The sequence below is a fragment of the Benincasa hispida genome, chromosome 7, assembly GCF_009727055.1.
Source record: "Benincasa hispida cultivar B227 chromosome 7, ASM972705v1, whole genome shotgun sequence".
Taxonomy (NCBI): Eukaryota; Viridiplantae; Streptophyta; class Magnoliopsida; order Cucurbitales; family Cucurbitaceae; genus Benincasa; species Benincasa hispida.
In genome coordinates this window covers 4,741,677-4,763,442 of record NC_052355.1, presented here as the reverse complement: position 1 = coordinate 4,763,442, position 21,766 = coordinate 4,741,677, and the positions used below count along the sequence as shown (strand labels likewise).

At 33.0% G+C, this 21,766-nt stretch overlaps 1 long non-coding RNA gene across 1 annotated transcript; it reads left to right on the top strand.

Moving 5' to 3' along the window:
* The first annotated feature begins 2,452 nt into the window (after positions 1-2,452).
* On the top strand, positions 2,453-4,430 carry LOC120081896. Its single transcript, XR_005482981.1, has 2 exons — positions 2,453-3,046; positions 4,019-4,430. It is a non-coding gene; the product is annotated as an uncharacterized LOC120081896 (long non-coding RNA).
* Positions 4,431-21,766: the final 17,336 nt, after the last annotated feature.

The following is a 21,766-nucleotide window of genomic DNA, read 5'->3' as shown; positions in this document are numbered from 1 at the left end:
AAGGTGTGGTCCAATTCGAATTCACCTTCCAAACCTCCAATTTTAAGTCCAAATAATTAGCAAACCAAACTCTTTTTCATCTTGAATGAAATTCTTGAATCAACCCCCTAATCATAATTTGAAATTAGGCTTACATGATTAAAGCTTGAATACAATACATACTTCACTACCAATGTCTCAAATAAATTATCCATGATGTTAACAATTCGTAAAAATCACTTCAAATGACTTTACCAAAATTTCTCAACAACCAAAATTAATCCACAAGAGGGTAATCAAAGCATAAAACTTACCAAAACTCGCTAAAAAAACTCCAACTTCACTGAGCAACACCTCAATACCTTCACAAACTTGAATCCAAAGTTGAAACACAATGGGTATTAACCAATTGATGCCAAAAGTAAATGAGTATTCAAGAATCAATCGAAAACAAATCCAAATTGCAGAAATCTTACCCAAATTGATAGATCCAGTGACGGCAAAAACGAATGATGCTTGAGCAGTGGTAGACGGAGGTCATGAAGAAGAAACTAACGCGACGGCTTTGGGCGGCGTCGGACGGGCTCACGAACGTGAGGAAGAAAAGGGGGGTAGGGTTTGACTTCTTATAAAAAAACAATAATAATAATAATAATAAAACAAAAAGAAAAGTAAATATAATTACATTTAATTTCTTTCTGTTTTATACTATTAAATTCCTTTCTGTTTCAAAAGAAAATTAATTCCTGCTATTAATTTTCAATTTGAATTTCAAATTGAATAATTTCACTGCAACAATTAAATTCTTGCACTTATACTTGAAGTCCAAAATTCCAAAAATGCCCTCCAACTAATAACAATTACTGAAATTCCAAATAATAAAGTTACTGAAATTACATTATTACAAAAAAAAAAAAAAATGTGCAGGGGTGTTACAGAAGGCATACAATTCGGTCAACTGGGATTTTCTGTTGTGTGTGTTGCTAGCTATAGGTACGCCCCTTCAGTTTGTTAGTTGGGTGAGGGCTTGTGTTATGTCACCTATGTTCTTTGTGATGATTAATGATTCCCTTGAGGGGTTTTTTCCTGGTAGAAAGGGGTTGAAGCAGGGGGATCCATTGTCTCCCTTTTTGTTTGTGATGGTGATAGAGGTCTTGTCCAGGTTGTTGAATAAATCTCCTGTGTGGTTTAGGTTCCATGATCGGTGTGAGCGTGTCGACCTGACTCATTTGGTTTTTGCAGACGATTTGATGATTTTCTGTGCAGCTGAGAGAGATTCTTTGGAGTTTGTGAGGCAGGTCTTGGCGGATTTTGCAGGGCTGTCTGGGTTAGTTGCAAATGTTGAGAAGAGTTCCATGTTTGTTGCGGGTGTGGAATCTGGTGAGGCGGAGGAGTTGGCTGCGTTTATGGGGTTCTCTCTTGGTTCTCTACCTGTTAGGTATCTGGGGTTTCCGTTATTGGCTGGTCAGCTTAGGACCTGTCTCTTATACACATCTAGATGTGTATAAGAGACAGTCCTAGGGTGTCTTGGGCTGGTATTTTGTGGGCAGGGGGTGGTATTCCACGTCACTCCTTCTGTGCATGGTTAGCTGTGAGAGACAAGTTGAGTACGTGGGATTAGTTATACACATCTAGATGTGTATAAGAGACAGGTTCTAGGGTGTCTTGGGCTAGTATTTTGTGGGCAGGGGGTGGTATTCCGCGCCACTCCTTCTGTGCATGGTTAGCTGTGAGAGACAAGTTGAGTACGTGGGATTAGTTAAGGAGCTGGGCTGTGTTGTCAAGGGGGTTTCTTCTGTGTGTAGGAGGTATAGAGTCTCGGGATCATTTATTTTTCGAGTGTAGGTTTGGGAGAGAGGTGTGGTCTGGTGTGTTGCGTCAGTTGGGTTCGTCGCATCGGGTGGCGGGTTGGGATGTCGAGTTGAGGTTGTTGCCGAGTGGGGTCGAGTAAGGGGGTGCGTAGTAAGTTGTTCCGTGTATTCTGGTGTGCTTCCATCTACTACATCTGGTAGGAGCGTAATCGACGGCTGCATAGAGGTAGACCGAGGTCGATGTCTGCTTTGTTTCACCTTATGGTCTCAACGTTTCGTGCTTGTGCTGCTTTCTGGCAGGTTGATCTTCTTGGTCTTATCTAGCATGTTACGGTTGCTTTTTTTCTTCTTTTTGAACTTACTGTTGCTCTTTGTTTTGCTATTGTCCTTAGTTGTGGGGTTTTAGTCTCCTCTGGCTTTCTCCCTGGTATTTGGGGTTTTTTTTACGTTATGTTCAGGTTTTATCTTATTGGCTTTGTTTGCATTTTGTTGTTCTGTCTTTGCTTGTGCTTTGTTGCTTTGATGTCTTGATCCTGGGCTCTGGGATCCTTCTTATTGTTGTATAATAATATCATCTATTCTAAAAAAAAGAAAATTTAAAATTTTCATTAAATGATAATTATAGTGGTGATTTTTTTTCCTGATATCTACTCTGGAGTCTTTTGTTGATTTTAAAAGATTTGAAATTTTAAAATTTGTGTTTGTGGCTTTAATTGGTAATTATTATTATCATTTTTTTTATTTTTACAGTTGTAGATTTAGGACTACTTACAAATATAACACTTTGGCCCAACTTTATTGCATATATAGCAAAAATCCAAAAAAATTGCAGCTATGGGAAAATTTGATTCCCGCCCATAGTAAAAGACTAAAAAGCCCACCTATTACCATCAGCCCACCATCGATCCAGTTTCAATTTTGTTTCAATCTTCTTTTCGTAAACCCTAACATCAGACGATCCAGCTTCAGACGATAATGATCGACGATTCATTTCCAAAAACCATACCACTGAACCTGCGAATCAGGAGCGAGAGAGGGCAGCGACGGCGAGCAATTGGGGGCTAAGACAGTTTTTGTCTGAGGAAAAGCTCTTCCAATTGCGATTGAAGAAGATGAATGAAAGATTTGAGCTTAAGCTTTAGGTATTTGAAACAATCTAGGTAGAGAAGTTGGAGAGCTTCTAATTTGGAATTTCCTCATTCGTCGATCATCCTCTTCCTTGCTTTGTTCCATTCCAAGCATGAGATTCTTTTTGTGTATGTCTCATTCTCCCTAGACTGCTGCCATGGAAAACGCGTAGTTTCATGGCTATTTTTCTTTTCTTTTGTAAATTAGAGTCTTGTTTATCACTGAGAACCTATCATTGAATTTTTTTTCATTAGAATACAAGTAAATGGATAGTTTTACTACTGTTTACATATATATATATTTATTAGAATCTATCAGTTATAGGTTTCTGTCACTAGTAGGTTTGAATGATGTTAAGTTTATTTTTATAGAATGTAAGTAAATACGTGGTTTCGATGTTTCTTCTTATTATCATTATCATTATCAAAGTCTACCAGTGATAGAAATGATAGATTTAAAGTGTTGAATTTGTTATAGTTCTATCACCTATAGACTTGAAGAACGTTGAATTTATTTATCTAAAAAAGTAAGAAAAAGCGTAGTTTTACTATTTTTTTTGTTGTTATTTAGTTGATTGATTATTATTACTATGCATTAAATTTCAAATGTGTTTTTTATTGGAGTTTATTGATAGGATTCTATCACTAATAGAATTAAAGAACATAAAATTTATTTTCCATGAAAAGTAAGAAAAAGTGTATTTCAAGGCTTTTTTAATTGATCTATTATTATTAGTGTGCATTAAACCTCAAATGTGTTTTTTATTGGAGTTTATCATCGATAAATTTCTATCACCTATCGCCAATAACTTGAAAAATGTTGATTTGCTTTTCATAAAAAGTAAGAAAAAGTGTAGTCTCATTGTTTAAGAAAAAGTGTAGTCTCATTATTGTTTAGTTGATAGACTATTGCTATTGTGTTTTTAGACTTCAAATATGTTGTTGATTGGAGTTTATTGGTTAGACTTGAAGTGGTGAAACCAAGCTATGATAGGGTCTATCACTAATAGACTTCACCACTTCAACCAATTATAAGCTTTATCGCTGAAAAACTTGAAGTGCTTAGTTTGCTTATGGAAGTGTTTATTACTATTTTAACAGGTGGATAAGGGAAAGACAACTATGAAAAGTGAACCAACAAAAAAGGGACAACAAGAACCTTTAAACTTGAAGAATCATCAAGCAAAAGACCAGAAGATTGCAAGATGCCAAAAGAATGCAAAAGACTAGAAGAAAGCTTTTGCAAAACAAACAAGAGACATTCGCCTAGAATCAAGGATTGTGTGTCTAGTTTTGACTTAAGAATCTCCCAAATATTTATATAGTACTCTAGTTTTGTGGATATTGTAGTACCTTAGTTTTGTGGATACTATAGTACCTTAATTTTATGGATATTATAATCAGTGATAGAAAAGATAAGTGAGACTTCACAGTGAAATAACTTTCATATGTACTTGATTATGTCATATGAATATAAAAAATGTTGGATCATAGGTCGAATCATTGCAATTTATATGCATTTTTGTTTCTATTGAGTAACAATTTTAAGGACTAAACACTTGTTATTATTTAATGGGGGTTGAAGTTTATCAGTGATAGACTTCACAATGACGCTACTTCAAATTGATGCTACTTTCTTTGTACTTGGTTTTGTCTTTTAATATAAAAAAATATTGTATCACTTGTTGAACATTGCTACTTATGTGTGTGCCTTTATCCTTTCTATTGAGAAAAAGTTATAAGGACTTAACAGTTATTCTTTAATACATGTTGAAGTCTATCACTGATAGAGTCTATCAATGATAGACTTCATAGTCACATTACTTTAATTAATACTACTTTCTCAATATTCACAGCTTTGATAACTGATAGACTACAACATATATTAACAACAATGGTAAGTTATCCCTAATAGACATGAGTCACAAGCAAATTGAATCTATATTATGCTAACAAAAATGGAAAAATGTTCTTCATTCCTCAAAAAGAATGATATTATTTTATCAACGATATAATAATCACATCAATGGTAAAAAAATAGTTAATGTTATGTCATTGTAAAATTGGTGACAATTTACATATTCTACCATTGTGACCAATGCGATAATAATGACTGCATTTTGTGAGACTTTTCTCCTCGCCAATTGACAATATTATTGGTTTCTGAGGCCATCCTGCATAACACTTACCAATTGAAGGCAATATATTCATGTTAATCTCTATAAATCTTCAATTAGCATGGTTTCCAATTGGACGAACTGGACCAATATAACTTGATTCTATTATCACTCTACTATTACACTCATAACATTGATAGACTAATATCCTATAATTATGTATAAAAATAAATAGAAAACGAAGTCTATTAGTGATAGACTGAAATCAATGATAAACTAAAAGATGAGTCTATAAGTGATAGACTAATATCACTAGTAGACTTGAGTCGATCAATAATAGACACGAGATATGAGTTGACGTAAACTAGTCTATTGACTCGTATTGAAAAGACCATCACTACCTTGCAAAAAAAAAAAAAAAAAAAACTTATGGCATGAAAACAAATGAACTGAGGAAGACTCCAAAGAAAAATCATACAGTACCATTAAATTAATCGACGAATCCTACAAAATCACTAATAAATTTAAATTATTCCAGTTTTGTGAAAAAATTGAGGAAAAGAGAACAAAATCGAAAAAAATACACAAAACACAAAAGAATCAACAGTAAAGAATCCAACCTCTCATCTTAAGACTGATAATACAAGTACTATGCCAGTTGAGCTACACACATGTTGGCATTTAATTAATATACTTTCATACAATTAAGTATACCCTGCATTTATTAAATATAAATATAGAATGAAAGAAAATATATACCTCATATTATAAAATAGATCCCAAATTTATTGAATGAAACAATAAGATGTACATTATATTGATATTACGTGTGTTACATGTCTTGTGTAAAATTTAAAAAAAGAACTCAATTATAACATTTTAATAATACAACTTTAATTTATTAATAAGAAAATTTTATTTTTTTTTTATATAAGTCATGGATAAATCAATTATATTCCCAAATGATGTTAACCATTTAAGAAAAACTGAATATGGGCCTAGAGCTACAAAAAAATCTATAAAAAATTAAAGCAAAATAATTCAAAAATAGTTATTTTCTTTTTTCTTTTTTCTTTTTCTTTTTTTAAAAAAAAGATGAGATAGCTGATGGAAATTTGAGGCTTTAATTTAGCCATTTATAGATGAAATTCAGATTTCAAGTACTAATTTTATTATAGTTTGATTCAAACATTTTGAATGGGTTATTGTGATAGGGGCAAATCTTTTGAATTGGTTAAGGTGTTGGTTGTTTTTTTAAATTAATTAAAAATAAATCTAAAATTGATTGAAAAACAATAGATGATTAAGAATTTAAAATGATAAATCGTGAATGGTTACAAATGATTTAATCTTTATAATTAAAATAAAATAACTCCATATATCCATATAGCCAATCAAATAAAAGATGCTAAGTCTTTTGAATGGGTCAATAATATGATTGCTGATAATAAATTTTTTAAAAAAAAAATACGGGGAGATTAAAAAATAAATCTAAATATGATTAAAAACGATAGAAATCAAGATTTTAAATTAAAGATAAATCGAGGGCGGTTACATATCATTTAACTTTATAATTGCACTAAAATTATTCCATATATCTATAAAACTATCAATCACATACTTAAATTTGAATTTGAAGAAAAATATATTTGTATTATTAAATGTTAAATAAAATAAATATTTGAATAATTCATGAAAAAAGTAATTAAAAAAAAAGTTTAAGAAAAATGTAATGGTTTACTCCAATGGAGAGATCTATTGGTATTTTTTCCCACAAAATTATCATTTTTGTTGTGAATTAGAGGAGCACAACGGAAACACGGATGGTAATAAAATATAATATAATATTAAAATAAATAAATATTAAATAAATAAAACATAATAAATAAATAAATAAACTAAAACAAAATAACAAAATAACAAAATAAGAAATGAGAAAAATTCTCAAAATTCTCTACTTTCTTCAATGGAATTTGCCCAATGTGTGTTATTCTAAGATCCACCAAATGCCACTATAAACAAAATGGTAAGTAGGGTGTGGACTTACATGGACACCAAACATGAATAATTATAAGGCACATGGACAAGTGACACATGCCTTTTGGGACATTAAGCAATGGACATCTATTTATTATTATAATATTCAATATTCCTCCTTAGATGCCCATATATATATATATATATATATATGAAATATGTCTCGATAAAACCTTACTTGAAAAAATTCAATGGGAAAAAATCTTAGTAAAAGAAAAAGAGTACATATTTCATACAATATATACTCCTAAAAGAATATAATATATTTACTCACTCTCATGAAAACATCACTTAAGATCTTTGAGTCGCCACATTTTAAAGTTGTGCACCAATTTTTCAAATGTTGTAGTTGATAATGGCTTTGTAAGTAAGTCTGCCAGATTATCCTTCGAACAAATTTGTTGTATAGTGATGCCGCCATTTTCTTCAAGATCATGAGTGTAAAAAAGATTTGGTGAAATATGTTTTATTCTATCTCCTTTAATGTATTCTCCTTTGATTTGGGCTATGCAAGTTGTGTTGTCTTCGTATAATATTGTTGGAAGATTTTTATTAGAAGACAAGCAACACGTTTCACAAATGTGCTGAGTCATTGACTTTAGCCATATACATTCTCGACTAGCCTTATAAATTGCAAGAATTTCAGCATGATTTGAGGAAGTGGCTATTATAGTCTGCTTCACCTATCGCTATGATATAGAAGTTCCTTCACATGTGAACAAATAATTTGTTTGAGATCTAGCTTTGCATGGATCAGATAAATATCCAGAATTGGCATAACCAATTAGATCAAAATTTGATTTATTTGAATAAAACAAACCCATATCGATTGTTCTTCGGAGATAACAGAGTATACACTTAATTTCGTTTCAATGTTTTTTTGTAGAAGAAGAACTATATCTAGCTAATAAATTATTGAAAATGTAATATCTGGTCTTGTATTATTAGCAAGATACATAAGTGTACCAATTGCACTAAGATATGGTACTTCAATACCAAGAAGTTCTTCATTATCTTCTCGAGGTTGAAATATATCTTTATATCCAATGAATGGACTTCCAGTGGAATATTTAATGGATGTTCTTTTTCCATATAAAATCTTTTCAAAATTTTTCCTGTATAAGTTGATTGATGAATAAATATTCCATCTACTAAATGCTCAATTTGCAAACCAAGCAAAATTTTATTTTTTCGAGATCTTCTTAAAATATTCTATTTCCTCTGAAAGCTTTTCAGAAGTTCCAACTATATTCAAGTCATCAACATAGATAATTATAATAGCAAATTCTGATTGTGATTTCTTTATAAAAACACACAGACATATTGGATTATTTTGATATCTTTCTTTCAATAAATATCTACTCAAAAGATTGTACCACATCCGTCCTGATTGTTTCAATCCATATAGTGATCTCTGTAACTTTATTGAATACCATTCTCGAGAATTTGATGTATATGTTTTAGGCACCTTAAATCCTTCTGGAATTCTCACGTAAATATCATTATCAAGAGATCCATATAAATATGTTGTGACTACATCCATAAGACACATATCCAGACTTTTATACACAATCAAGCCAATTAAATATCTTTATGTAATTGTATCCACCATCGGAGAATATATCTCCTCAAAATCAATACCAGGCCTTTGTGAAAAACCTTGTGCAACTAGTCTTGCTTTATATCTTGTGACCTTATTATTTACATTTCTATTCCTCACACATACCCATTTGTATCCCACATGTTTAACACCTTCTAGTGTTCGGACTACTGGTCCAAAAACCTGACGTTTTGAAAGTGAGTTTATTTCTTCCTCGATTGCTTCTTCCCACAGAAGTCAATCTTTTTTTATGTCGACATTATTCAACAGACTTTGGTTCAGGATCCTCATTTTTAGATATAATATCAAGAGTAACATTATATGAAAAAATGTTGTCAATAATTACATTAGTTTGATTCCGTCTTTTTCCTTTCATGATATAGTTTATTGAAATCTTATTATTATCTTTAGGTATTTCACCTTCCTCACTAGTCATGTCGAGGATTTTTTCATGGATATTTACATCTCAACCAAGTCTTTTTTACTATTAATTATTTTTTGTTTTCGAGAATTTTTATCTTTGGAACCTATTGGTCTACCACGCTTCTGGTGTGTCCTAGACTCATTAGCAACAACTTGTTGTGTTGGGATATCAATTTTTAATGCAATATGTGCAGCTGGTATATGTGACTTAGTTACTTTCTTTGCATCTATAAATGTATCTAGTAATTGCTTTTCTATATTTTGTAAATAAATTATTTTCTAAACTTCAAGTTCACAATGATTTGTACGGGGATCTAAATGAGACAATAACGATGCATTCCATGTAATTTCTTTTTCCAACTTCTTAGTTCCTCCTCCTAATGTTGGAAAATTTGTCTCACTAAAATGACAATCAACAAATTGTGCAGTAAATACATCATCCATCACGAGTTCATGATATTTAATAATTGATGGGGAATCATATCTAACATATATTCTTAACCTCCTTTGAGGATCCATCTTAGTGCGTTCTGATGAAGCAACTGGAACATATACTGCACACCCAAAAATTTTTAGATGGGAAATATTTAGCTCATGACCATAAACTAATTGTAATAGCGAGTACTTATGATAAGCTATTGGCTTAATGCGTAAAAATAACGCTGCATACAAAATAGCATATCCCCATACAGATGAAGGAAACTTAGCTCTCATGAGTAAGGGTCTTGCAATTAATTGCAAACGTTTTATAAATGATTCTGCTAAACCATTTTGTGTATGAACATGAGCCACGTGATATTCAACACTTATCCCAATTAACATACAATAATTATCAAAAGCTTGGGATGTAAATTCACCAGCATTATCAAGACGAATGGTCTTAATTGTATAATAAGGAAATTATGCTCTTAACTTAATTATTTGAGCAAGTAATCCTGCAAATGCAAGGTTTCGACTTGATAATAAGCACACGTGTGACCATCTACTGGATGCATCTATTAATACCATAAAATATCTAAATGGTCCACTTGGTGGGTTAATAGGTCCACATATATCATCATGAATTCGTTCGAAAAATGTGGATGATTCAGTCCCTACTTTAGCTAGTAATGGTCTAATTATCAATTTTTCTTGAGAGCAAGCATCACATGATAATTCATTATATTGAAGATTATTCTAGCTCTTCAATGAATGTTCATTCAAATTTTTAATAATTGTTTCATTATTATAGATCCTGGATGACCTAATCAATCATGCCAAATTTAAATGTGTTCGGACTCATGAACTTTAGGCTCATTGTTGCATATTTTTCAATTACTCGTCTATGAGTATAATATAATCCAGAAGATAAAACAGACCACTCTTTCAATATACGTTTTTTATTTGAGACAGTGGATATGATATATAGATATTCTATATTATTTTTACTATCAGTCTCAATATGATAACCATTGCAACGTATATTTTTAAAACTTAGAAGATTTCTCTTTGATTGACTAAAGTACAATGCATTGTCAATTGTAAATTTTGTTCCTCTAGGCAAAATAATATTTGCTTTTCCAAAACCTTCGATCAGGTTTACAGAATCTGATATCGTATTGACTTTTGCTTCCAACGTTGTTGTAAGTATTGTATGTATAGTTGCATTATCTGTCAGACATAGATCTTCTTTGTTCATTTTTGAAACATCCAACATATAAAAATGATCCATGTTTCTTCATTAAAAGAAAATAATTAAAATAAGAAAAACAATGCTTAAAATATACAAAAGTTACTAAAAAAAATGAAGATAGATACAAGAAAATAATAACATTAAGTTTATATATTCTCAAAATCAAAAGAAACACTTGATATTTCATCAACTGCGCTTTCTCTTCATGAGATTTAAAGAAGTTTGCGACATCCAAATTTGTCATATGAGATTGGTCAAATATATCATTATCTTGGTATGTAAAATTTGTTTCCATATTTTTCTCCTTTTCCTTCAGGGAGGCTTGATAGAGGTCAACTAAGTGTTTTGACATACGACAGGTACGTGATCAATGCGCATACGTCATTCCACATCGGAAGCATTTATTTTCACCATTTTTTGAACTCTTATCTTGTGGAGCTTTTCCTTTGTAATCATCATTTTGTATGGTTCTTTTGAAATTTGAATGATTAAAATGACCACCACAAAAATATTAATTATTTCTTCCTCTCCCACGGTCACGACCTCAACTGTGACCACAACCTCGACCACGATTATTATTAAAATTCACAACATTCACTTCAGAGAATGGTGTCGTTCTGGTTGGTCAAGATTCATAATTTTTCATCAATAACTCGTTATTTTGTTCGGCCACGAGAAGATATAAAATTAATTCAGAATACTGTATAAAACCTTTCTCTCGATATTGCTTCTGCAGAAGTATATTCGAGCATGAAATGTAGAAAATGTCTTCTCTAACATATCAGAATCAATAATTTTCTCTCCGCATAATAACAATTTTGAGTTGATTTTAAATAATGTAGAGTTGTAATCACTTACTGTTTTGAAATCTTGTAGCCTCAAGTGCATCCACTCATAATGAGTTTTAGGAAGAATAATTGTTTTTTTTATGATCATACCTCTTTTTTTAAATTTTTCCACAAGATATGAGGATATTTTATTGTAAGATACTCCATTTTAAATTTCTCGTAGATATGATGACGAAGGAAAATCATAACTTTTGTTTTGTCTTGACTGGATGTCATATTTCCTTTTTTAATAGTCTCCCCAAGATTCATAGCATCTAGGTGGATTTTGACATTCTATGTTAGAAATTTAATAGGTATTGAATATGCAAAATAACATTAAATTTATTAATTATAACGAAGAGAGAAAAACTGATATACCTTTAGGACCTACCTTTAGTGGGAAAAACGACAGGAGCTCGTGCTGATAACGTGTTGTGAATTTGAAGAGCACAACGGGAACATGGATGGTAATATAATATAATATAATATTAAAATAAATAAATATTAAATAAAAAATATAATATATAGATAAATAAAATAAAACAAAATAACAAAATAAGAAATGAGAAAATTCTCAAATTTCTCCACTCTCTCCAATTTGTATGGAATTTGCCCAATGTGTGTGTTATTTTAAGATCCACCAAATGCCACTATTTATAGAAAAAGTGACAAGTAGGATGTGGACTTACATGGACACCAAACATGAATAATTACAAGGCACATGGATAACATAAAGGGTGACACATGACTTTTGAGACACTAAGGAATGAACATCTATTTATTATTATAATATTCATCATAATTTTTATGTTAACTACATTTATTACTTTTGACTTTAGAGTTTTTAGAATATTTGAAATTTATGTACAATTTGAATTTATTGGATTGATAGATTTCAACCAATTGAATAAAATTATGGTTAGTTTTTACTTTTTGAAGTTTGTTATGTTTTAGTTTAGTTTAGTTTTTTTTTATTTTTTATTTTTTATTTTTTTTTTAAATTTAAATTTCATGATAATTTTCTCTTGATTATTTTCTTTAATTTGATATTGGTGATTTAATTATCTTCTTAATTTCAAACTTTTATTTAAATCCATATTTTTTAAAAAATTATGATAATAATTTTTAATTTTTTTTATTGGATGATTTATTACCTTCTCACTTATAAATTTTAGACTAAACCAAAAAATATATATATTTATTTATAAATTTCATGATAATTGTCTCTTAATTAACCATAATGCATCATCTAGTCACAATACCAATCCCTTCTCGCTGGCTCAATTGTCATTTCTAAAATAAACTTGACTTGCCTATTAGATAACTTCGCTTAACACTTGGTTTGCGAATATGATTGCTTAACTCTTGGTTTATGATCTTATGATTGTTAGAGTTAGATAACATGCCGTGGAAGTATCAAGGATCCATAAGCATTCAAATTCACTAATTTTGGCAGAAACTAAAGCATGCTCTTCTAAAAAGAGGGTTTTAAGATCATACCTTTGAAGAACCCTAAAAAAACTTGATTGTACAACAACAGTCTTCACCAAAGATCACCGTCAACCACCTCAAGATCTTCCCCACTACCCTCTTGGAGCTTTAGACCGAGTGTGGGACTCAAGAACAACTTGAAATGATGAAGAAAAGGTAGAGACTCACAACAACTCACTTTGAAGAACACTTTTTTCTCACTGAAATTTTCTCTTAAAATTTTTGTGTTATGCATGCCCTCAACTCACTCCAATCTTCTTTATTTATTGTAGATGAAAATGCAAAGAAAAAAAATACATGGCTTGCAGCTCATGCTTGGAGTATTAATGAAGAGAAGGAAATGGGCTTTGTGTGAGTATGAAGAAGATGATATTAGAAAATCAATATTTTCCATTTGTAAGCATGCAAAACTGATTTTCCAATTTTCTTTGAAAATCAAACTTTGATTTCAAAACCATTTTGATTTATAAAACTGAAAAATGATTTTCTAAAATTAATTTTATAAATTAATTTAAAATATTAATTAATTTAATATTAAATATTAAATTAATTTTTGCACTATAATCATCTTCATATATTTAAAACATATTTAAATATATATTCTCCTATTCCATTTAATTTGAACGTTTCAAATTAATTTCTCAAGCTATTCTAAATCTTAACCATTTATGAGTTAGTAGGGGGACCTCGCGGACCTACCGATCATGGGCTCTAACGATTCAAGATTAATCGACTAAACTCATTAGTCCGATTTAACCCCCATTAATCGACTAAGATAAATAGAATGTTTAACACGAAATGTGAGTTCTAAGACATTCCCAACAATCTCCCACTTGGACTAAAACTCCAGTGAGAATAAATATATACAATATAATGTTGAGATACATAATGGAAAAAATACAATAAACTAGGGCATCTCAAATACCATAGACATTCTCCCACTTTCCCTAGATTACACTACTCGGAATCCGAGTCCAACTAGGTGGCCCTCAAATAGTTTAACCGAGAGGGCCTTTGTGAATGGATCAACAAGATTGTCTTCAGAGGCTATCTTTGTGACGAACCCATCTCTTCTGTGTACCATCTCCCCAATGAGATGATACTTTCTTTCAATGTGTTTTTCACATTCGTGACTCTTGGGTTCCTTTGAGTTGGCAACTACACCACTGTTGTCACAATACAATGTGATAGGCAGGTGCATATTTGGAACGACTTCCAAATTAGCCAATAATTTGTATAGTCATACTACTTCCTTAGTAGCTTCGCATGCAACCACATATTCTACTTCCATGGTGGAGTCAGGGATACAATTTTGCTTGATGCTTCTCCAAACTATAGCTCCTCTGTTAAGAGTAAAAACTGGTCTTGAGGTAGACTTCCTCCAATCTACACCAGTCTGAAAATCAGAATTAGTGTATCCTGCAAGGATCAAATCCTTAGGTCCATACATAAGTATATAGTCCCTCGTTCTCCTTAGATACTTGAGGATATTTTTGACAGCGATCCAATGACCGTGTCTAGGATTGGATTGAAACCTGCTGATGATTCCAACTGCAAAATATATGTCAGAATGTGTACACAACATAGCGTACATCAAACTCCCAATTGTAGATGCATATGGAATTTTGTTCATCTTCTTAACTTCTTGAGATGTCTTAGGACATTGTTCCTTTGACAAATGAATTCCATGCCTAAAAGGTAATAAAACTTTCTTGGAATTTTTCATATTATACCTTGACAACATCTTGTCAATATAAGATGCTTGAGATAGTGCCAATGTTATATTCTTTCGGTTCTGAAAGATTTGTATTCCTAGAACATATTGAGCATCACCAAAATCTTTCATTTGGAACTATGTTGCTAACCATCTTTTTACGTCAGTAAGAAAACTTGTCTCATTCCCAATGAGCAAGATATTATCAACATATAGAACTAAGAATACAGTTTTGTTGACTATCTTCTTGTATACACAAGGTTCGTCAACATTCTATTCAAAGCCATAAGATTTGATTGCAGTGTCAAATCTTATATTCCAGGATTCGGACGCTTGTTTCAACCCATAAATGGATCGATTAAGCTTAAAGACTTTCTGTTCCTGTCCTTTTTCGATGAACCCCTCTGGTTGAGACATAAAAATACTTTCATCAAGATAGCCATTCAGAAAAGTTGTCTTGACATCCATTTTCCATATCTAGTTATAATATGTGGCAATGGCAAGAAGTATTCTTATTGATTTGATCATGGCAACAGGAGAAAAAGTTTCTTTATAATCAACTCCTTCTCTTTGGGTAAAACCCTTTGCCACGAGTCTGGCTTTATAGGTCTGTATCTTGCCAGTTTGGTCTCGTTTTCTCTTATAGATCCATTTACAACCTATAGGTGTAACACCATGTGGCTGATCTACAAGTTCCTAGACAGAGTTGAAGTATATAGACTCCATTTCATCGTCCATGGATTTTATCCATTGTTCCCTATCGACATCTTCCATTGCCTTTTTAAAGGTTAATGGATCCTCTAAATCATCATTTTATATGATGTTTTGAGTTTCTGTTAAACCCATGTAGCGTTCAAGTTGTTGAATAACCCTCCCATTATGACGAGGCATCCCCAACTCTTGGGATGGACGTGACGGGACAACAACCGTTGTTGATGGACCAGCTTGATCAACAACTCTTGTTGATCTTTTTGTAGTATCTTTAGACAATTTTTAAAATATTAGTTTATTGCGAGGTAGATGATTTTTAATATGATCCTCTTCCAATAATGTTGCATTTGTTGATACAAACACTTTACCTTCTTGGGGATCATAAAAGTATCCTCCTTTTATTTCTATAGGGTATCCTATAAATAGGCATAATTTTGAACGTGTTTCCAATTTCTTAGGATTCTGTACCAACACGTGTGCTGGACAACTTCAGATATGGAAATGACGTAAACTCGCTTTGCGTCCTTTCCGCAATTCATATGGGGTTTCTGAAATACTTTTGGACGGAACAATGGTCAGGATATAAACCACAATCTGTACTGCATAACCCCAAAAGGATTGAGGTAATTGAGCATAACTCATCATAGACCGAACTAGGTCCAACAAGGTTCAATTTCTCCTTTCTGCAACATTGTTTTGTTGTGGTGTTCCAGGTGCTGTGAGTTAGGATTTAATTCCATGATCTACTGGATAGTTTTGGAATTGCAAATCTATATACTCACCACCTTGATCAGATCGAAGTGTTTTAATTCTTTTACTTAACTGATTTTCAGTCTTAGCCTTAAATTCTTTGAACTTTCAAGAGTTTTAGACTTGTGACTGATTAAGTAAATATAGTCATATCGAGAGTAATCGTCGATAAAATTGACGAAGTACTAATATCCTCCTTGAGCTTTAACATTCATCGGACCACATAGGTCTGAATGTATAAGTTCAAGAGGTTCTTTGGCACGAAGATCTTTGTCAGAAAAAGATCTTTTCGTCATTTTCCCCTCAAGATATGATTCATATGGAGGTAGGGAACTGTCTTCTAACTGATTTAGATGACCCTTTTTTTTTTACCAATCTCTCAATTCTGTTGAGATTAATGTGACTACGTTTGAGGTGCCAAAGATAGGCGTTAGGAGAAATTTTTTGCTTTTTATTATGAGTCTCAGTTGTTTTAAACTTCTCTATATTTAAAATGGCTCTTGCTTTAGTTGGTTGTAATATGTATAAGTTATTTTCAAGTCTAGTAGAACATATATGAACACCTCTTGAATAAACAAACACTTTATTACATTCAAAAGATACACTATACATATTCTCTAATAGACAAGAAATGGAGATCATATTTCTTTTCATCTTTGGTACAAAGAACACATCCTTGAGCAAGATAAAAGAATCTCCAAAAACAACTTCACATCTCCCATTGCTTCAGCTGAAATGACTTCACCTGTTCCCACCTTGAAAGTCATCTCATATTCAGAAAGTCTTCTCCAAGAACTAGTTTCCTATAGAAAAGTACAAACATGATTAGCGGTACCTGAGTCCAATATCCAGGTAAGGTGAGAATTTTCCACTATACATGTTTCAACAACTAGTAAATCAAATTTACCTTATTTAGCCTTTTCTGCTTTCTTATCAGCCATATATTTTGGGTAGTTTCGTTTCCAATGCCCAACTTCTCCACAATGGAAACATTTTCCATTGGGACTTTTGTTTTTGTTTTTCTTTGCAATGGCTTTCTTTTTCCCTTTTCCTTTCTTTTTCATTTGTACGGTTTTATCTCTAGAAGAAGAAGGACCAACTTTCTTATCATTAGTGGGTTTTGTACCTGATGTTGGCCAATTATAAAACTTTTTTGGTTTTGAAATAATATTTATTTCTTTTTCCTTTGGTTTCATCATAGATTGATAAGTTTGCCACTCATTTAACAACGTCGTTAAGCTATAAGTGATATTGTCCATGACAACATTTGTCCTGAACGATAGATAACACTCAGGAAGAGATTCTAGTATCATGCTCACTTGACTTGTCTCGTCTATCATTGCCCCGTGAGCCTCCACAATGTTAAAATGAACCATCATGTCGAGAACGTGTTCTCTTACATTGGTTCCATCTTTCATACGAGTCACATAAACATATTTGATGGCTTCATGTCTATGAGAAGATGACGGTTGCCCGAACATCTCCTGTAATGATCCCATAATCTCATAAGCCGTGGGCATGACCTCATGCTTCTTGTTGAGTACATCAGATATACTTGCTAAGATATAGGCCCGAGCTTTCTCGTTCGCCTTCACCCACCTATCATAGACATCCTGAACATTTTGGGTAGCTGTTGAACTGGGAACTGAAGAACATTCCTCCGTCAACACAAACCTTAGATTGTCTACAACTAATATCGTATTGATGTTTGACTTCCAATTTGAATAACCCTCTCCATTAAATTTATCAGAAGCAAGAAATTGTATGATTGAGTTCGACATTGCTTAAACATTTTAAACAAACTCTATTAAATATGCATCTAAATCCATTTTTAGCAAAACTAAAATAAAGTACCCAATAAATCTTTATTTATTTGCAACGATACTTAAGTGATTTAGAACAAATGCTACCGTGGGGCAGTCAAGAATTCCTTCATATAAGCAAGACAGTTTTTGACCAAATACTATTATCTAGAATAACTTATATTCCAATAGTTCTTTTGGTTATCGCTTTCGGTCAAGATCTTTACTAACAGTTAGTAATTCTTGTAAGTGTGACCCACCATTTTCAGATCTTATAGGATAGTATGAATATGCCTCCGAGAAAGAAGACAATATCCAAGAAGGAACTATAAGACCCTATTCATTTTACTAAATCCTGGGTTGTTCGAATCCTATGTTACAACCCTCCGTAGGGATCGTCGCGGTTAACGACTAGCTAGTGCTACATAAAAACGACAGCAGACGCAACATAGGAATCTCACGGTTCAAACTAATGACCGTGCAACAATGTTGACACATTTTCTTCACCCACTTACTATGAACTACTTCCCCCATTCACCTTGTTATTGACACATGCAAACACTTTCCGTATGAAGCAGTCAACATAAAATCGACACGAAGCCGAGCATGGATCTCATGATGTGAACTCTTGAGGACGTGAGAGCTAATAACTATATATCAAATATATTGTTAATCTCTCATTGAAGTGTTCTAAATGTTTGGGTAATTTACTTAGGCATGATGGCTAATTTCATACAACCTAAGTCTAAGTAGTTTATCCAAGTATAATTTTATAATTGGATTTAACCTACAATGTCTAGGTGATAAACCATTTTATTACCTCACATCGCTCATGCAAGCTCATAAAATTAGTTAACAACTCTCAATTATTTGGTCATAATCCCCAGGTAGGAGGTGTTCCGTAAACTGTCAACTTAAGTACCCTCAGCCTTAGACAAATTTATGAACTGATATGAGCTGGTAACCGTATTTTATAAGGTAACAATCTATTTTAACGTTTAAAACTAGTTGTTAACCTAAGTGACTATGCAACTATTCTTTATTATGGATTATAAACGTCAAACCAATTTTATAACAACTTACAAAATCTAGACATGCATAACACCCACAATATTCAACAAAGGTATTTAATATAACCATTATATTAAACATAACCCTAACATGCATACTATATATTATAACAATTATTACATATTTTCAATACATGTAGCATGCTTCTTATGGTGGGGTTTTAAATCTACATGGCATACTGTATGCATATACATGAATTATTTAATTATTACATACATCTCATGCAAAAACTGTTGGGGTTGATGCCCTAAAGTCTTGTGTCTTATAGTTTGTAAATAGTATGTACGAACGCTTGTGTTGTTAATATATGATATTTACTTCACATCTTGTCTTTTTGCTCAGTTACTTATTTTATTTGCTTTACCACAAACCAATAAAAATAAAATCCCTGGTTATCTGTATGTGACTCAAGCATGTATGTGGTGACATATAAGTGGATGATGTCTTGAGTGATAACCAAAATGGTCTGTAGTATATGGATATAAGAGGGAAACCTTATCCTGGTAACGCTATGGATGTAGCCCGTTTTCTGGAATGGTCACAAGTGTTGTGACTTGTCACAGATGGTCTGATCCTGATCATTCATGTTGGGGACATGCGAGCGGGGCGTTCTATACAAAGAGTTTGTATAAGACCTGACCATGAAGTGTTAACATCTCGTTATGTAACACCATTCATGACGGAGACTTCACTTCACTAGGATGACCATAGGTAACATGACCTCAATCTTGAGTGAGTTGGGAACTCCTGCCATTGAGGGTAGTCTTTTGATTTGTATGGGTACGAGTGGCCAAGTCGCCGATTCAAACCTACCATTTTGGGGATTTGTCTGATTTGGGAGTTGGGAACTTAGCTACACAAGATAGAATTCACTCCTTCCCCGAGGCAGGGGTAAGTAGATAGATAGCTCCCTTAAGAGCTGATTCCAAGGCTTGAAAGATGTGGCGCCACACACATTCTCTTGGCCCGAGAGGTGTTCATACATAGTTGGACTATGTTGTATTTTTCATTAGAGGAATCAGTGGTACTTAAGGAGTGAAATATAACTACAGGTACAAAACAGTAATTTGGCCCAGTTGTACTTACGAGCATCTGTGAAGGGTCATCGTACTCATGATTGGTTATGTCCGATGGACACAAAAATTTATCTGTGGTAAGAAGAGTTCAGCTGTTGGTCTTTAGTGGAATACCTGACAGTTAACGGATGGTGGATATCGTGGCTAAAGAGTTTAGTCAACTATTCACGAACCGTTGGAGCTTTGTTGACTATTCAGAAAAAGATCGGAAGGTTTGTGTTGGTGTGTAAATGTAAACAATTGCTTAAAGTCGAGAGCCTATACGATAGTCGCTCAGCGCCTAAACGATCATATACCTCGTACCTAAATGATCGCCTACCTAGCACCTAAATGATCGCACACTAATTCCTAAACGATCGGTTAGCTTTCCTAATGATCGTATAGTGTGTCGTGTTTTCTAAATGATCACCTACCTTTTTTTAAACGATCGTTTAATAAAATCTACATGATCATGTAGTTTCTTCTAAGCGATAAGCATCTAGCTATGTGATAGCTTCTCATTCTCGCCCACTTTCTTATCGTCTACATGATCAATTCTTCCTCCTACCTCTACCAAACTCACCAAAGACCACGCTTTGGGTTTTCACTCCAAGAATACCTAGGGCTCCTTTCTGGTGGTGTCATCCCCACTGCGTTCATTTGTTTGCAATTGTTCATGCTGCTGTAGCCAACGCATCTGCTGGGCGTTTGTTGATCGGGTAGAGGTCTTCTACTGTGTTGAGTTCCATAGCTTGAAGAGCGTCTTCAACTGGTATGAGAACTGTCTCCCTTGTTATTTTATGTTCAAAGCATGCCATTAATTACTGTTTGTTTGCATAACTATGCGTGTGAATGTATATGGTGTATTTCGGTCACGGTGAAATTGGAGCGATCCAAACGTGCTCACAGAACTCTTCGTTAAGAGATCCTTCAACTACATCTTGTTCCTTAGGTTCCTACTGACCCTCTAATGAACAATTCTGATTCATAATCTCTATGAATAAAATCCTTTCTCTATAATGAGAAGGCGGGGCCCCGATTGTTCAAGACTTGGAATCAGTACTTAAGAGAATAACCTATCTGCTAATCTTAAATAGGGTAGGAGTGAATTCCATCTTGCAAGGCTATGTCCCCAACTATTTATCTTGAAATTTCATGTTGTTTGCCCTGGATCTTAAATTCTTCGTTGATGGCTTGGATTCGCTCGAAAACGACACCCTTCGTTACTTCCTTCCTTCTCTAGCCTTCTTTTGGTGAGACTTTCTTCTAGTGGCTCAACTTCAAAAACTAGACTCACAAAGCTTTCCAACGATACCAAGATCGCTTGATTTTCCCGGAGGAGTCGTCCAAATTATTCTTTTGAAGTTCCTTTTTCCTTTCTATACCACCACCTAGCATTCTTCATGAAATCTCCTTAATCCACCTTGCCCATTAGTGGAGATTAAGGGCCAAGATTAAGCCTACTATCCAGATTAATTAGGGTCTAAAGCTGATCTCTCATGTAAAACTCGATACTCAATGGAATACTCGATGTTAGTTTGGTAATTACTCGATGGAAAATTCAATGGTATTCTAGAAA